Genomic DNA, 17,113 nt, shown 5'->3' with positions numbered 1-17,113 from the left:
AATAACTATGATTTAATTAAGTCATGATGTTTCAAGTTACAATCAGTTTGTAAAAACATTAAAAAAAATAAAGTAAGTTTAGAACAAACAATCATCAATAGAAATCTACCAAGAAACCCACTAAACATGTTAATTTTTTTGTTAGTAACTAAAATTAATATAGGTTTTGCTAAAGATAAAACTCCTTGTAATCTGATGATGTACTCGAAACAATAGCTGCACAACACGAAAAGAGAAGACCTCACAGAGAGCACCGGTGTGGTGCCGGCCAAGTACCCTCCGAAGGTCAAGTTAGAATTTCTTATGACTTTAGAGTGCTAGAGCGGGTAAATTATGCGTACCTTGGTTAATGAGGGTATTTGGGCTTTTATAGTAGTAGAGGGTTAATATCTTTTCCTTGATTTGGAAGTCTTTTCCTTATAGGAGTCCTCATATGTGTATTTTGTGAAATCCTTTCCTTATAGGAGACTAACACTTGCCGTGGGACACAAGATGTTTCCTTATACGTGTATACATGGAGACTAAGCTAGGATTATATCAGAACCGTCAATCTTAGGTATCCCCTTCAGCTTAGTGCCATCAGCTTTCTGTCTTCACCAAATAACCTCGTCAGCTTAAAGCCGTAGACTCTCTACTGTCATTTGCCAGCGGGCACAAGACAAGTTGGCGGGTTTGATTGGAACATCACCTTGTGTCTGTCCAATAAATGAGTATGTTTACAATTTTACCCTTATCATAATCCTTAAAATGTCATTTGCTGGAAGAGGAATATCACGACACAAAATACTTCCAAGACTTAGAAATGTGATTCAACTCAAGATGATTCTACAAAATAATATTTCTTTGACTTTCCTTTATTTCTCCTTTTTCTCATCTTTTGATTTTGGCGATTTTTCACTTTACTAATAATCAAAAACACGGAATTCATGGCCTTGGAATAAAATCATATAACCAATTTCTCCACAAAAATAAAAGTGGCAATGTCATCTTCATCTATCACATACATTAGGTAACTTTAATAAGATGCTTTATTATTTTTATAATGAAAATCATATATAGTGCTGATCAAAGTATTAATAAAAAAAGAAAAGAAAAAAAAAAGAGACAATTTAGTAGAAAACAAACTCGAAAGAGAGAATTTGAAGCATTTGATATCACGGTCAGAGTAAGTTCATTTTTCCCACGTACACCACCTGTATGAGAAAATGAAAAATAGAACCTTAAATAGGAGCTATCATGAAAACAATTATCATATTTAAAAAATTGACACTGTAATTTTAACCGAAAAGATGAGTTTCTTCCAATGTCTTCTTTTCGTCTTAAGTTTATCATCTATTTTCAGCTCTTTTCCTCTCAAAAAACTCTTTTCCTTTCATGTATCCTGAAATTTCATGTAATCAGATAACAAAAGATAGAGATAAGCTGCTGAATTACTTGCTCTTTCTAAGGATAACTCCATCATTGCCCAATCTTTTCACTAATCTTTGACCTATATTACAGTCAGATTAAGTCTCTCTCTCCTCTAATTTCATAGTGATTATAAAATTAAGAAAACAATTATAATATATGAATTACAGGACTCATTCCATAAAAACAAAAACAAAATATAATATAAACCGATACAAACCCGAATGAGAAAGAAGCCAAAGATTTGAAATATTGAGCATGGCCAATGTATATAGATAGTGAACGCTTTAGGTAGTCAGGTCATGTAAGTAATATAGGGAGAATTATACACATCGTTTATTTAACTTAGATTATGAGCAACAGAAAATGAAATTTTAGGATAAAAGCAACATTAGAATTTTATCAAACCATTTGTTATATATAATAACAAAAGCTGAGAGAAAGTGAATTTCTACAATTAAGGAGGCGATGACAAATAGAAAAAATGCCTATCCAAAATTCAGGCATGTTTCACTTTAAAAAGCGATATATTATATTGTTTTCAAAAGCTTAACACCGTTTGACTGTGATTGTTTATATTTAATAAAAAAAAATTAAAAAAAAAAACGTAGAAACTAAAAAATCCTAGCAATCTCTTCAGACTGCTTAACATTTTCTCTCTCTAAAAAAAGAAAAAACCCTAGCGATATTGTGATACAGAGAAAGAGAAAAAGGAAAAAAACCTTAGCGATCTCTTCTCTTCAGATTCTGCGATCAAGTGGAGATTCGTACGGCCAGACATCGCCATACCCTTCCGAACTTAGACCGTCACAACCGGCATCCGTCAAAGCTAAATACGATCAAACGTCCCAAAGTTTTTGAGATACGGAGATGGAGATTGGCGCTATTGTGGCGAAAGGTACGCATCAATTATCTGTGTTCATTCTTCCCCTTTTGGTGCTTTGTTGTGAAAATTGATTCTTATGGCATGGACAATAATGCAGAACCCTAGAATATTGATTCTTCAAATTTCTGCAGTAATTTTCCCGCATAATTTTGTTTTAGAACTATTGTTCGATAAATCTGTGTGCTGTGATTGATATATGTGATAAATTCATTCAAGTTTCGGATACTGTGGCTTGGCATATATATAATTTTAAATGGGTACAAACTTGATTCGTAAAAGCTATGGTTACAGATGCACGCTGCCAATGAGATTTCTAGGTTTATTCAGATATGATATAACTTCTTTGTTTTATCATATAACAGTTGAAGCACTAGAATCTTTGTTATGATTCTGATATATCTATGGAATTATGAGCTTCGCATCATTCGTATGCTTTTATATACTTAGATTAAATGAATATATATATATATATATTTATATAGATTCATGTGCGGATATTAACTATTGTTTTTTAACTATAGGTTTTTTGATATCAGTTCATGATGATTATATGGGTTAGATTTTGTTTTAACTAAGGTCTTTGGGTTAGAATTGATTTTGTTTTGGGTATTTGGGTTAGATTTGATTCTTTTTGGGATTATTGTTTTTTGGTAAAAGAGATTGAAATGGTGTTGAATCGCACCAATCACAGGTTCTTTACAAATACAATTTCTTTGTTTTCAGTAAATATAAATATTTGAATGGGGAAGGAATTCATGAGAGGCAGGCATTAAGAAGTGTAGCAATTTAAAAATGAATATTTGATGTGAGATTCAATTCTGATGTATATTTGTGTTGTTAGTTAGATTGGATTGGTGTTTAGTGATCTTCTTCAACCTTACTTAGAAAAGTCTTTTAATAATAATATTAAAACATATTTATTCCGGCTTTTGCTACATCTTCATGCCTACTCTATTATTATGTAGGGTTTCCTTGACAATAAGAACACCATATAATGAAATAAGTATGGAACCAAAATAGAGGTTTTCATATCCATTGAATATTTTTTTCAAAGGGTAAACAGAGGCAATACCAGATCATATGGTGCCAATGTTGTTGAATAGTAGTTAACCTCCTAACTCCTAAAATTCTTATTCCTTTTAAGATTGATATTAATTATGATTGAATTATAGTCAAAGCTGACAGTTTTTTAAACTGCATTAGTAGTCTTTCGAGGAAAATGACTTAGACGTGGTTATCTTGGTTTGATTGATTTTGATTTAGAATTGGCTTGAGAGAGACGGTGAACCTATTTATTTAAATTAGTAAGTTTTATTTAAAATGAGGTGTGACTTTGATTTGTATTAGTATGTATCTGTCAATCATATCTTTGTTCACTCAAAGTGAGACGAGTCACTGAAGTGGGATGATGTGAATAATGAAATAAGCGGTTATGTTAGTGTAAATACTTTCTTTGTTTAATTAAAGTGGTTCACATTCAATTTTGTTTTGTTTGTTTAACTGCCTTTTGTTTATTTATTGTTAAAATAATTTCTTTGTTTTCATAATTAAAATTGTTTGTTCAATGTTGTTCAAGATCATCTTTGGATATGATTCTCACTAAGGTTCACCCCTCTCTGCAATTTTTATTCGTTTCCCCCCTGACTTTGAGTTTTTTTTTTTTTCTTAGCACAATTCTCCACAAGATGAAGTACATATGCACCCCATTTGTTTGACAATGTAAGAATGAGTCTGGAGTTGTTTATGAATTCATAGCATATGACATTCTTTTCATTTCCATTTGAAACATGGACCCCATTTGTTTGACAAAACTTTCACTCACTCTTGCTAGGAATAGGGGTTTCGTTTTTTCCTATTTAAAACAAATTAACATGGATGCCTTGATTTTTTTCTGCAGGAGTTTCTGTTTTGGTTCACCATGTGGAGAGAGACACCAAAGATGCTTGGGAGGCCTATAGAAACATGTGTTTGACATGCTACCTCCTGTGCTTTTCGATGGTTTTACTTATAATTTTTCTTTTGATATACAAACTAACCCCAATTCAAAGGAATTGCTTAAAATCATTATTACCCTTTTTGTTCTCTAGGTTGCCAAATAACTCTTTGTTTTAGCTTTATTTTGAAGGGAAAAAAAAGTTAAAATATTTATCTTTGAGAGTTTTCCTTTGGATTATTTTCTCAATTGATGATAAAGATTGGTGGGGAGATATATCTAAGAAAGGGGCTCTGCCTTGGCAAATAACAGCTGTGATGGAAGACATTTGAGACTTGCTGGCTTAGTGTAGACATTTATATTTTGTACATAGAAATTTGTTGGCAAAAGAAAAGTCTTAGATGCATTTTTTTGGGAAAATAACTGCAGTGCATAGTAGTTTTTCTATATTCAAGATTTATAGAAAGCTTACAGAAATGTTCAAAGGGCTTAAAAAGGTTTATAATTCCGTATGCAATATACTTGGATCAATGATGATTTAAATGTAAATCTTCTTTTGAAAATGGATTTATTTATTTATTTTGTGTTATAATAATTTTCTAAATTAATACATTTTTTTCACACTTTTTTATTGTATGAAGTTTAGCCATTAGTAGTTGACTTAATACTCTACCCATCTCATCTCTTTTATAAACTACTAATCTCTTAGGTGTTAAATATCATGGGTATTTTGATTGGATTGGTTTTGATTTAGGTATTTGGGTTAGATTTATTTATTTTAAATAATTTGAATTTTTTTGTAATTAAGGTAGTATTTAGGTTAGAAGCAGTTTTGCTGTGGGTATTCGTGTAAGATTTGGTTCTAATTTGTAATATATAATTGCTAAACTTCTATTCAGTCATAAGTTAATCTTTGACTTGGGAGGGGAGAATGTTCCACATGGAAACCTTTCAAAATTGGATATGGTATTTGAGCATATTGGAAAATGTTTTTACTTTAAGCTTTTCAGTCTGTGGGTCTTAACATTTTCAATTAATTAAGAGATTTTTTTTCCCAATTTCCTATGGGGCTTCTTGAATGCTGAAAAATAAATGTTAGAAAGACAGAAAATTACCATTTTCTGTTTGTAAGATTTGGGGGCTATGCAAGCTTGAATACAATATAATTTAGCTTGATTTTAATTTTTTTTTTTTGTGTTTAGCTTTTGAGGAAAATAATTTTCAAGGTTCTTTTGTTTTGATAAATAAAAAGTTCACCTTAGTGATCAAAATAACTAAGCCAAGCTGTGTAAGAGAGTTTTATTTATTTTACCATAAATAACAAATAAGAGTATCCTAATTCAAAATAAATAAATAAAACTAACTAGCCCGCACATTGTGCGGGCCATACACTAGTATTTCTAATGTAGAGACCATCAATTACGTACATACAATTGGGTTGATGTTTGGGTAGGAAATGCGAGAGAAGTTCTTGGAGGACTGTTGCTTATTCATCTGAAATTGTGATGCAACACTATCTGCAATAAGTACACACACCATCACATAGCTATGAAAAAAAAAAAAACTTTTTACATGTTATGTAATATCACCAATTGCATCTCATATTTGATTCATAATTCATTTTATCCACCATGCTGATATATTATAGACTTAATCCTTGAAAATTTTTGTTCATATTCATTGGTCATAAATGAAATAAATCATTTAGATTTATTATAGTATAAGGACAGGAAAAATCAAATCCAAACGACACATATCAAGTCTAAAGGGGATTTAATCGAACATGTGGAATGCAACAAACCCCCTTCCCACACCCCCCCCCCCCCTCGGGGGGATGCTAGACCAGTCCTTTGCCTCGGGTGATGCACAAAGTTCTAAGAGTGCAAGTGTACGGTGCAAAACTGCAAGTGCACAGTATCATAGTTTTATAGTAAAGTGATGAGAAGAGTATCGTCCTTAGGGATTGGTAACTTACTTTGACAAATACCAAAATTATTCTAATCTTGATTTTATCTAGAGAAGTCACTAAGGTTTTAGTAATTGGAATTCAAAATAAAATCAATTTAAATAAAAGATACGCAGAGGAAAAGAAAGATGTTGCTTGAAAATCAACTTAATGAGAAAGAAACTTCTAGGACATCGATTTCACCTAATTTCTCACTATGCTTTACTTATCTAGCTAATTTAATTTAATTTTCTCTGTTTGTTAGCAATCTCCAAACTCATCCAACAGCCTCTTTCGATAGTCAATTGGAAACATTCTTGTTCATTATTTTACACAAGAGTATGCAATTTAATAAAGCAAGAAAGCATTAAGACCAATGATTTTAATACTACATAGGTTCATACAAGTCTTTCGATCTCTATATTTATCTATGCTGAAATATTCAAGATCTATCTTATAATCCCCTCTTTCGACAGCAAATCACAAGATTAAAATCATCTAATTAATGGCCAGTTAATTAGAAGCAATAAGCTTAGAATAAATCAGACAAACATAAAGAGAATTTGTTCAAATTAACATAGAAAAGCAAGCATAGTTCGAAACTAGATTACATCGTTTTCCTAGAATAAAGAAAGTTTAGTTCATGCTAAAAATTAAATCCAACACAAACGAGTTCACCATAATTTTTTCTGAGAAGATTGGAAAGAAAATAAATGCTGAAAAATTCTCTGTTCCAGCCCCCTCTTTCTTTCTGCTTCAGCACTTTTTTTTTCTTCTTGCTTCAGCGGCTGACCTCTTTTTGCTTCAGCGGCTGTCCTCTTTTTTTTCCAGCGTTCCTCCTTGCTTTTCTTTTTTGCCCTATGTTTTTAAAGTCCAGCCCTTTACTTGTTGCAGCCTAACACAGCCCAAAAGTTTTTCAGCCCAAACTTTTTTCAGCTTCAGTTCAGCCACTCTTTCTTCTTCTTTTTTCTGCTTTATTCTTTTCTGTTGCAGCCCAAAAATATTACATTCAGCCCAAAACGTTTTTAATTTTTCTTCAACCCAAAATACTTTTTCAGTTCAGCCCAAAAATCTCTGTTCAACTTCAACACCTCCTTCTTTTTGTTTCTTTTCTTCTTGCCTTTCTTTTCTGCCTTTAGCCACATCATATTGCCCTTTCTTAGCCCAAGTGTTCAGCTCAAAACCTTTTTCAGCTGCTTCATGTCTCTTTATTTGAGTTTCTTCAAATCTGAAATAAAATTTAAATAACAATAATGAAGTCTAAAATCAAAAAATAAAATAAAATAAAATTAGACTAAAGTTTAAAGTTGAGGAGTGATAAATTACACTCAATTATGCAAGTCATCAGCAAGACAACGACTTGGCCTCGGGTGACTCAACGACTCCTCAGGGCACTAGATTGTGTCTTCATCTTGAGGATGCCCTAAATAGAGCTCTCTACCTTAGCTCAACCTTATGGTCATTAACAGAGAAGAAAATTGAGGCAAGGCCAAAGTTTAATGTATGCAAGTGGCTCAGTTGTGGTAAAACAAGTCCACATTTTGAAAGAAAAACCTCTTTACAAATAGTTGAAGTAGCAAGACTAAGTGTGCAAAGTAAAAAAGAGAACATACATCAAACAATAACAACACAGTAAAAAAATGATCTGTTTCATTCAATTTCCAAAAACAATTAAAATATGAGCCCTATAACGGGGAAGTTATAAAGAAATTTAAGCCACCCCTTTGGCAGCTAGATCCATGGCCTCGATTGGGGGGTCCGTTGCAATGTTCTCCACCTCGCGAACTGGAGAAACATCGTCTTTGATCTCCTGTATCTCTAGGTTAGGAATTATGATTAAGTCCTTGGGATATAGAATGTCGTCGGCGATCTGGAGAGAGGAGGTGGCCACAACCTACAGCATATCCAGGGTAGTGAACCAACCTAACGTGAAAGTTCAATTAGTGTGTAAAACACTAATGAATGTTTAGACCCCCAATATTAACAATACCAACACAAGCTTATATACAAATAATATATGTGCGGAATGATAAATATAAGCTATATCCAAATTGGTAAAATACTTTAAACTATAATTAATCACAAACACAGTAGCAATTAAAAGGTAAAGAGTAAGAGAAGAGAGATGCAAACACAAAGATAACACCGGCATGTATTATTGAAGAGGAAACCGAAGAAATCGGAGAAAAACCTCTCCACCGCCCTCCAAGCGGTCAAATGATCCACTAAAGAATAAAATTGGGATACATGAATAATAGAAAACCCTCCAAGCCTAATCTACCCAATGCACCTAAGTCCTCCAAGCTTCTTACTTCAACAGGGTTACGCCTAACCTTATCTTCTTTAGCTTCCCAGATCCCGCAATAAGCCCATTGCATCAACCAAATAAATTGGTCATCTCTGTACTACTTCCCAAGCACCAAAATACCCTCTCACTGATATGGGTATGGTGAGATAAGGATTTGGCAAATGTATCTCTCAAGAATATGTCAATGGAGAGGGTGAGAATAGAGGAATTTGGAGAATCAAATAACAAAGATTGTGGATGAGTCAATCTTGTTTTTCTCTAGGGTTTCTCTCTTAAAATTCTCTCTGAAAGCTCTCTATATTTCATGGGTATAAGGGTATTTATAGTGGTGTATGTGAGGAATGCGAAAAGTCAGTTTTCATCCAAACAGGGCATTTTGGCGACTTAGTCTCGCGAGTGGAATGAGTCGCGAGTTTGAGTCGCGAGCTAACTACCCGCCCAAACTGTACATTTTGTCCAGTAGTGCTCTAGCTGTCACGACCCTTCAGTTCCCTGTATACTTCACACGTGTGCCACTTTGGCGACTTGCCAGTCGCGAGATCTAGTCATGAGGCTTCTCTGTATGCACACATCTTGAGTTTTCTTCACACTCTCTCACACACAACCCTTACATAATTTCCACTTAAATATAGGGTATCTAATTGCTAAAATACAAGCAAATTTAGTACGGAATAAAGCCAACACATGATTGAATAAATTCAACCTTACAAAAGGCATAGTAGGTTTGAAGGTTCTTCTGCACCTCAGGTCTCACAAAGGAAATGTAGTTATGCTGACCTTGGTTGTAGACCCTTTGAAGCTCCATGTTGATGGCTTGGGATGTGGCCTCAAGCTCGGCAGACTTTTCTGCGAAGGCCTTTTTGGTTTCCTCGAGCTCCTTCTCCAAGGCATCCTTCCTTTTAGTGATAGCCTTGGTATTTTGCTCAGCTTCAACCCAAAGTCGCTCGGACTTCATCAACTACATAACGTCCAAGATCTTATTCAGGAGGTCCTCATTGTCAACCTAAATCTCCCTCAATTTCTCCTTCACGCCCTCATACCTCCTCTGTATCAAAGAGGTACATTGGTAGCCCTATATAGCAAACACTTGGTTAAAAATATAAAAACTAATGCAAGGGAGGAGTACAGAACGAGTGAGGAAAGAAAGATGAAAGTTTAAAAACGTGTAAAAACACCTTTGAACGTTTAGACCCCCAAATTACAACTTAACCAATTCAAGCAATATGTCAAACAACTAGTGTGCGGAAACTTAACATATGCTATAATATGAAATTGGTTAAAAACTATCTAAGCCATAACAAAATAAAATCCACAGCAGATAATAAAAAGGCAAAGATAGAGAGGAAGGAAGATGCAAACACAAAGACAACACGCGATGTGTTATCGAAGAGGAAACCGAAGCCCTCGGCGTAAAACCTCTCCGCCGCCCTCCAAGCGGTAAACAATCCACTAGAAAATACAGTTGGGATACAAGGACAGCAATAGACCCTCCAAGCCTAATCTACCCAGTGCACCTAAGCCCTCCAAGCTTCTTGCTCCAACGAGGTTGCGCCGAACCTTTTTCTTTTCTAGCTTCCTGGATTCCGCTACTAGACCGTAGCATCAACCAATGAAGATTGGTTCCTTCCTAACTGCTTCCCAGAAATCCAAACAGCTGTCTCACAATGATGATGATGGTGAGAACCAGGTTTGGTATAATGCCTCTCAAGGATTTGACAATGGAGAGGAAGAGAGTTGAGGAATTTAAAGAGACTCTAAATTATAGATTGTGGGTGAAACAATCTGGTTTTTCTTTAGGGTTTCTCTCTCAAAATTCTCTCTGGAAGCTCTCTTACAATCGTGGGTAAAAGGGGTATTTATACTGGAGTGGGAGAGGAATGTGAAACGTCAGGTTTTACAAAACAAGGGTGGCTCGCGGCTTGACCTCGCGGCTTGACTAAGTCGCGAGATCCAGTCGCAAGTTAACCATATGGCCAGTTGTCATATTTTGTCCTGTAGTGCTCCAGCTAGCATGACTATTCATCTTCCAGCATGCTTGGCACGTGTGCTGCTTCTGGCGGCTTGCAGCCGCGAGTCACTCGCGAGTCCCAGCCGCGAGTCTCTGTTTTCTTGCACACTCTTGAGCAATCTTCACTCTATCTCACTCACTACCCTTACATCAAACCCACCTAAATACAGGGTTACTAAATGCTGAATTACAAGCAAATTTGGTATGGAATAAAGCCAATTAGATGGTTGAATAAATTCAACCTTACAAAAGACACTTATTAGCACTATGGATGCCCCAAAAAAATTGAATTTTCAGGTTTTGTCACACATTGGGTCCTTGGCAACTTGACCCTTGTTTGCTTGTGTTTCTAGGGTGGGGTGTATGTATGTGAGCCCTTTTTTCTTATTTTTATTTTAGGAATCGCCACCAACCATTGGTTTTGTATTAGGTGTGATTGGTTACCCAGAGGTCTAATTCATTTTAGGTTACCTAATTAACTAAACCAAAATTTAAGGGTTCATTAATTGAGGGAAACCAAAAGTCTCGAACCAAAGATCATGGACTCAAAAGTTTAGTTACGTGTGGGGAAGGTGTTAGACACCCACAACACCTATCCAAAGATAGTACCTCATTTTAATTTATTTCAAACGTTATCTTTTTGTAAAGAAATAGAATACTTGGCATTTTTTTTTTAAGATTTTGCAAACAATATACATACGTATATACATGTGAGTAAATATTTACCACATATTTAACATGTGAATATTAACTCCAATGAAATATTTACAAACAAAGCATGTGAAATATATACACATAGGTAGCATGTGAGAGAACATTCAAAAATAATTACAAGGACATGTGAGTAGAATATTTAATATATAGAGAGCATGTGAATACTAGCTATTATAAATAAACAAACTACAACACACACACAAAAAAGAAAAAAAGAAAAAGAAAAAAAGAGGGAGTTGGAAGAGTAGCACCTTATTTTCATCCACAATTTTCTCATTTTTATCATGCAAAAAAGATGACAAACTAAATACATTAGTGCCAAAGAAAATGATAGGGACAATGTAAGCAAGATTGGTGCCTACGGGTCCAATGGAATTGAACAATAGGCACAAATCCTTAATAGCACTATTCTAAGGAAAAGTTTTAAAAATATAACGTTAATCCTATATTTTATTTTTGAAAGGAAATTTTGGGGGAAAAAAACATATTTTTTGAAGAAAGATTTTGTTTTGAAAGGAGGAAGTTTAGAAAAGGTTACTTTTATCATTTTTTGTAAGAAAGGAGAAAAGATTTTTATTTTCATTTTTTTAAAAGAAGACCCCATTTCTAGATTTTTATTTTTATTTTTATTTTTTTAACAAGGAAAAGATATTTATTTTTTAGAAAGAACATTTTTAAAGTAAGGAAAAGATTTTGGGGTCAAAATATAATTTTGGAAAAGTTTTGGGATCAAAATACAATTTTGGAAAATTTTAGGGTCAAAATATAATTTTATAAAAGTTTTGGGGTCAAATATAATTTTGGAAAAATTTTAGGTTCAAAACATAATTTTGGAAAAAATTAGGGGTTGAAATGCAATTTTGGAAAAAGCTTTGAAGTAAAAATACAATTTTGGAAAAGTTTTGGGATCAAAATGCAATTTTGGAAAAGGGAATATATATATATATATTTTTTTTTAGGAAATCATTTCCTTAGAAATGCATATTAAATGAATTTGTTTACCAAATCATATTGATATAGGATAAAATTTAGCTACAAAATTGATTGTAACCTAAGACTACAATCTTAATATATTTTTATTGGAAGTGAATTTTGATAAATCTACCTTTGGATTACATTTTCTTCTTATATCCTCCATGCTTGTAAGAGTTTAAAAAATTAAAGATCAATAACTATGTTATCAATAAATTGTTGAAATTGCAAGTTTTTGTAGTTTAAAATTATGCATAAAATATAATATTATAGATTACGTATAATAAATAATATCTGATTGGTACAAAATTTGACATATGTATTAAGAATGTAAAGAACATGCAATCTAACAGTTATATTTTTGAAATATGTAGGAATGTTAATGATATTGAGTAAGGTTGTAGATATTGAGTAAGGTTGTAGCCTAAGGCTACAACCTTACTCAATATCTGGAGGTGAATTTTGACAAATCCACCATTGGATTACATTTTCTTTTAATAAACTCCATGTTTGCAAAATTTTTAGAAAATTAAAGATCAATAGCTATGTTGATGATGCTGAAAATCGCCAGTCAGTTACACGGTTCTCACGTGCTCAAGACAACACCTGCACAACACAAAAAAAGAAGACCTTAGGAGAGTACCGGTGTGGTACCGGCCAAAAACCCTCCGATGGTTAAGTTAGAGAACTCTTCACAACTCTAGAGTGCTAGAGCTGGGGTAAATTATGCATATCTTGGTTTGTGAGGGCTTTGGAGTTTTTATTGTAGTGTAGAGTTGACATTCGTTTCTTGACGAAGAGGGTCTTTCCTTATGGGGAAGATTCTCATAAAAGTACGTATTTTGCAGGATCATTTCCATATAGCGATTTTGTTGATTAGGGTTAGTCGTGAAGCACAAGATATTTCCTTTTTAAGTTTCTTGAGGATTACTTAAATTGCGTGGAGGTCACGTGACCTTATCACCATCCATATTGCATCCGTCACCTTGAGGACAGTCTTACATCATGCGGATGTTATGTGACCCTGTTACCGTCTGGATTGTACTCGTCCGTCTTCTTGCGTGTCCTTTAAAAAGAATTCGTCCTCTTCCATCCTGATTTCAACCAAAAAGGTACCGTCGCGCATGTTTGATCCAGTAGAATGAGATTGTCCATGTTCATTTTATGCTCTTCATATGTCATCAATAAATTGTTTAAATTGCAAGTTTTTGTAGTTTAAAATTGTACAAAAAATATAAGCTTATAGGTCATATAGTAAATAATATCTGATTGACACGAAATTTGACATATGTATTAAAAGAGTAAAGAATATACAATTCAACGGTTAGATTTTCAGAATATGTAATAATTTTTATTTTATTAAATAAGGTTGTAGCCTAAGATTACAAACAATTTTGTAGCTAAACTTTGTCCTTTATAAAGTGCTAGAATTTAAATGACGAGGAAAATAAAGAGCTAAAATTTAAATGACATAAAAGTAAAGAGCTGAAATATTGTAAAGGTTGATTAAAAAGGTTTTTATGTCTCTCTTAATAGACTTTAATCTCTTTCAAGCCCTATGGGTGCTTTATCATAAAGAAATGGGAGTTCTAAGCCATCAACCATTTTATGAGATATACCCATATTGTGCTTTATTTGAAGTTTAAAAACCATTTAAGAGTGAGGAAATAGAAAATCTTTTTTTTTATTTATTTATTTAGGTGTCTAGGTATAGTATACATACATACATACATACATACATACATATATATATATATAGACACATATATAAGTGTAAGAAAGTAAAGGGGAATGGAGATTGTGCAGGAAATTAAGGAGATTACATAAAAGTAAAGGGGGAAGAGATTTCTTGAAAATAAAATGGATGACATAAATGTAAAGGGGAAGGGATTACTTGAAAATAAAATGGACGGCATAAATGTAAAGCAATAAAAAATAAAACCCTAGATGCCTAGGTGGGATGTGATTTCTTCCCCCTAAAGGTACTTCCCATACAAATCCTAAGAAATGGTCCAATACCCATCAAGGGAAACGGCACAATATCAGAAACAAGCAATAGTAATATGGACACAAAGATAAAAAGAGATATTTACACAACAATATAGCAAGTAAAATAAAGAGACAATGTAAAGAAAATAACTTCATATATATAAATGATGTTTACGTTATAAAAAATGAAAATGGGAAGGTGTAGTTATTAAGAAACTACACCATCCCTACAAGCTTACCCACAAAAAATTACAAGTAAAAATGGAAGAGGCTTTTTTTTTTTTTTTTTTTTTTTTGGGTGATGGGTTTCCTAAAAAGGGGGGAAATAAATTTTTTTTTTCCAGAATTTTCTAGGGATTTTTCCAGAATTTCTCTATTCTATTTTTCTATTTATCTTCCTATTTTCTCTTGCTTTTTTCTTATATATTTTCTAAAAAAATAAGGGGTATTTAAAGAGATTCTAAAAAAGATGGGAGGCTAGCTAAAGTGTAACATGTTACACTTCAACTAGCCTCCCATTTTTGCCACATCATTAGGCTATTTTGTCTTTTTCTTATTTTCTGGTTCAATTTTCATGCAGCGGTTTGGAGGCCTTCCTGAGCTCTGTTTTCTTCAAACTTTATATGCCTAGAAAACTCTAGATGTCTAGTTTTCAATGGTCCTAACTTGTCCAATTTGGATTTACAGCCATCGAAATATCAAGCTCGGAAGTAAGATGATGCACTGTTGAAAAATTATGTGACTTTTTTTCTTAAAAATTATGTATCTTCCAATCCAGGGTAGATATTTCGAGCCGTTTTTATGAAAAATAGATAAGACCTTGTTCGTCAATATGGTCCAGTCGGATCACTCCAAATCTTGCTCAATTGGTACATTTTATTGTGCAAAGTCAAGTAAAAAACTGTCTGTTTTTTCTTGAAAAAAAAAAAGTGAGGATTTTATTAGGATTTTTGGTATTTTGGTAATATCTTGTCTATTTTAAGTCCAATTTTGGCCTGTAAAATTGGACTTAAGGAGAAATACTACATTAAGCCCATAAAAGAGAATGAACACACCTAGTATATTACCCTCCTACCCTACCCCTGGACATCAAGCATGGTATCTTACTAGGGTGCTAGTTTCCAGTGATCACGAGAAAGTCCACCTCAGTTTCTCTGTCAGAGTCAGGACATCAACCTCACCTCACCATGATGATTCCTAACATAATAATCCAAGGTCTTGCTGTCTTGGCAGTTTTAGATGAAGCTTATGTCATGCTCGGTCAAGTGCAGCCCTAGTCTCCTATTAAGCTCGGCAACACTACTCATTACCCAAAAATGTTGGATAGTAGATCTCCTACCTTCAAGGGATTGATGTTAGTTCTCCTGAAACCCATAGGATCGACCTTAGTTCTCCTATACATTATACGATCAACAATAGCTCTCCTAATTTCAAGTGTGTAAACACTGTATTTTGTCCGCCCTCGATTTGCATGCTAGACAATGAAAATCTCAAAAATATTAAATTTTCTCTAAGGGGCTGTGAAAGCATCTAGAGTGACGTGGTGTAACCCGTTCAGGCATCGGAGCACTTAAAGTGCCCAATTAGGTCAAATTGACCAAGATGCCCCTGGTCAACCCTAGTTTGATTAAAAGTCAAAGTGGTCAAAATCATCCCAAAATAAAAATTTTCATGTTTCTATATCAAACCCGAGCTACTTGGAAATTTTCGTCAAGTTTGACCCGAAGTTGACTCCCAAGGGCGCTTAGGAACCCTAATTTTAATCTGACCATCAAAACTAGTTGGGACTAGCATCATTGCAAATATTATTGAATTCCTTTTTCAACGAATATTCATGGGTTGAAATCGGAGTCAAAATGGTTGAGATATCTTGAAAACTGTGAAAAACACATCAGCTCGCTTCTCAAGGCCATAACTTTTGATCCAACTGTTGGAATTTCAATTTCTTTAGTGTTATAGAAACTAGACATCCAAATCTTTCTAGGGACACTAAGATCAGCTCAATCGGAATTTAGGAATGAATTCAAATATGTGGTCAAAGTTAAAACTAGAAAAAGTCAAACTGCTGATGTCAGCATACGGACTTGATAGCCACTAAAGGGCTGCCGACCCGAAGCCTTGGGAAGTGTGCCAAAAAAATTTTTAACCAGTAGACCCCCAGATTTCAACCAAAAAAAAAAAAAACGAAAAATTGGGATTTTGGAGTTGGATTCTAGGCATATTCTCTCTTTTCTCTACATTTCTCTCCCAGAAACACATCAAAAAACTTTTGATTCCTCTCTTTTCTCAACAATCAAGAGGAAGTGTTCTTGCACTTTTTTTCCTGTTTTTGGTCTTAGGACCTAAGACTTGAGGTTTAAAGGGTGTAGATGTAGCTTTTTATCTACAATCTACACCATTTGCTTTATCTTGCTTTATAAGTTGCTTTATTGTCTTTTCTAGCTTTTTCTTGCTTCCTAGCATGTTCTATAGCTTTCCTAGCATATCTCCTTGCTTTTTGCCATGTTTTAATGCTTTGATGATGTTAGCCTAGCCTTCTTAGGCTAGGATATGCCTAAATTTTGTGTCTATGCTTAGATCTACATGTGTATGTGCTCTTTGCCATATCTATGCTTAGATCTACATGTGTATGTGCTCCTTGCCATGTTTATGCTTAGATCTACATGCGTATGTGCTCCTTGCCATGTTTTTGCTCAAATCTATATCTTAGAGTGCTCTATGCCTTGTTCATATGTCTAGATCTACATGTTGGTTGCTATGTCATGAGCTTCTAAAGCCTTTCTATCTCTTGTTATCTCCCTTTTCTTGTTTTTTGGCCCTTTTGGAAGGGTGTAAATCTAGATCTTGTGGTCTAGGCCTACACCTATACACCTAGGCCTATATCAAAGGGTTTGGATCATTTCCTTTATGCATGTCTATGTTTGCTTGCTTGCTTCTATTTTATATATCCA

At 33.9% G+C, this 17,113-nt stretch overlaps 1 long non-coding RNA gene across 1 annotated transcript; it reads left to right on the top strand.

Moving 5' to 3' along the window:
- Positions 1-2,022: 2,022 nt before the first annotated feature.
- On the top strand, positions 2,023-4,722 carry LOC115987542. The gene is made up of 2 exons (XR_004091136.1): positions 2,023-2,305; positions 4,191-4,722. It is a non-coding gene; the product is annotated as an uncharacterized LOC115987542 (long non-coding RNA).
- Positions 4,723-17,113: the final 12,391 nt, after the last annotated feature.

The sequence above is a fragment of the Quercus lobata genome, chromosome 4 (assembly GCF_001633185.2).
Source record: "Quercus lobata isolate SW786 chromosome 4, ValleyOak3.0 Primary Assembly, whole genome shotgun sequence".
Classification (NCBI taxonomy): Eukaryota; Viridiplantae; Streptophyta; class Magnoliopsida; order Fagales; family Fagaceae; genus Quercus; species Quercus lobata.
This window is presented reverse-complemented; position numbering and strand designations above follow the sequence as displayed.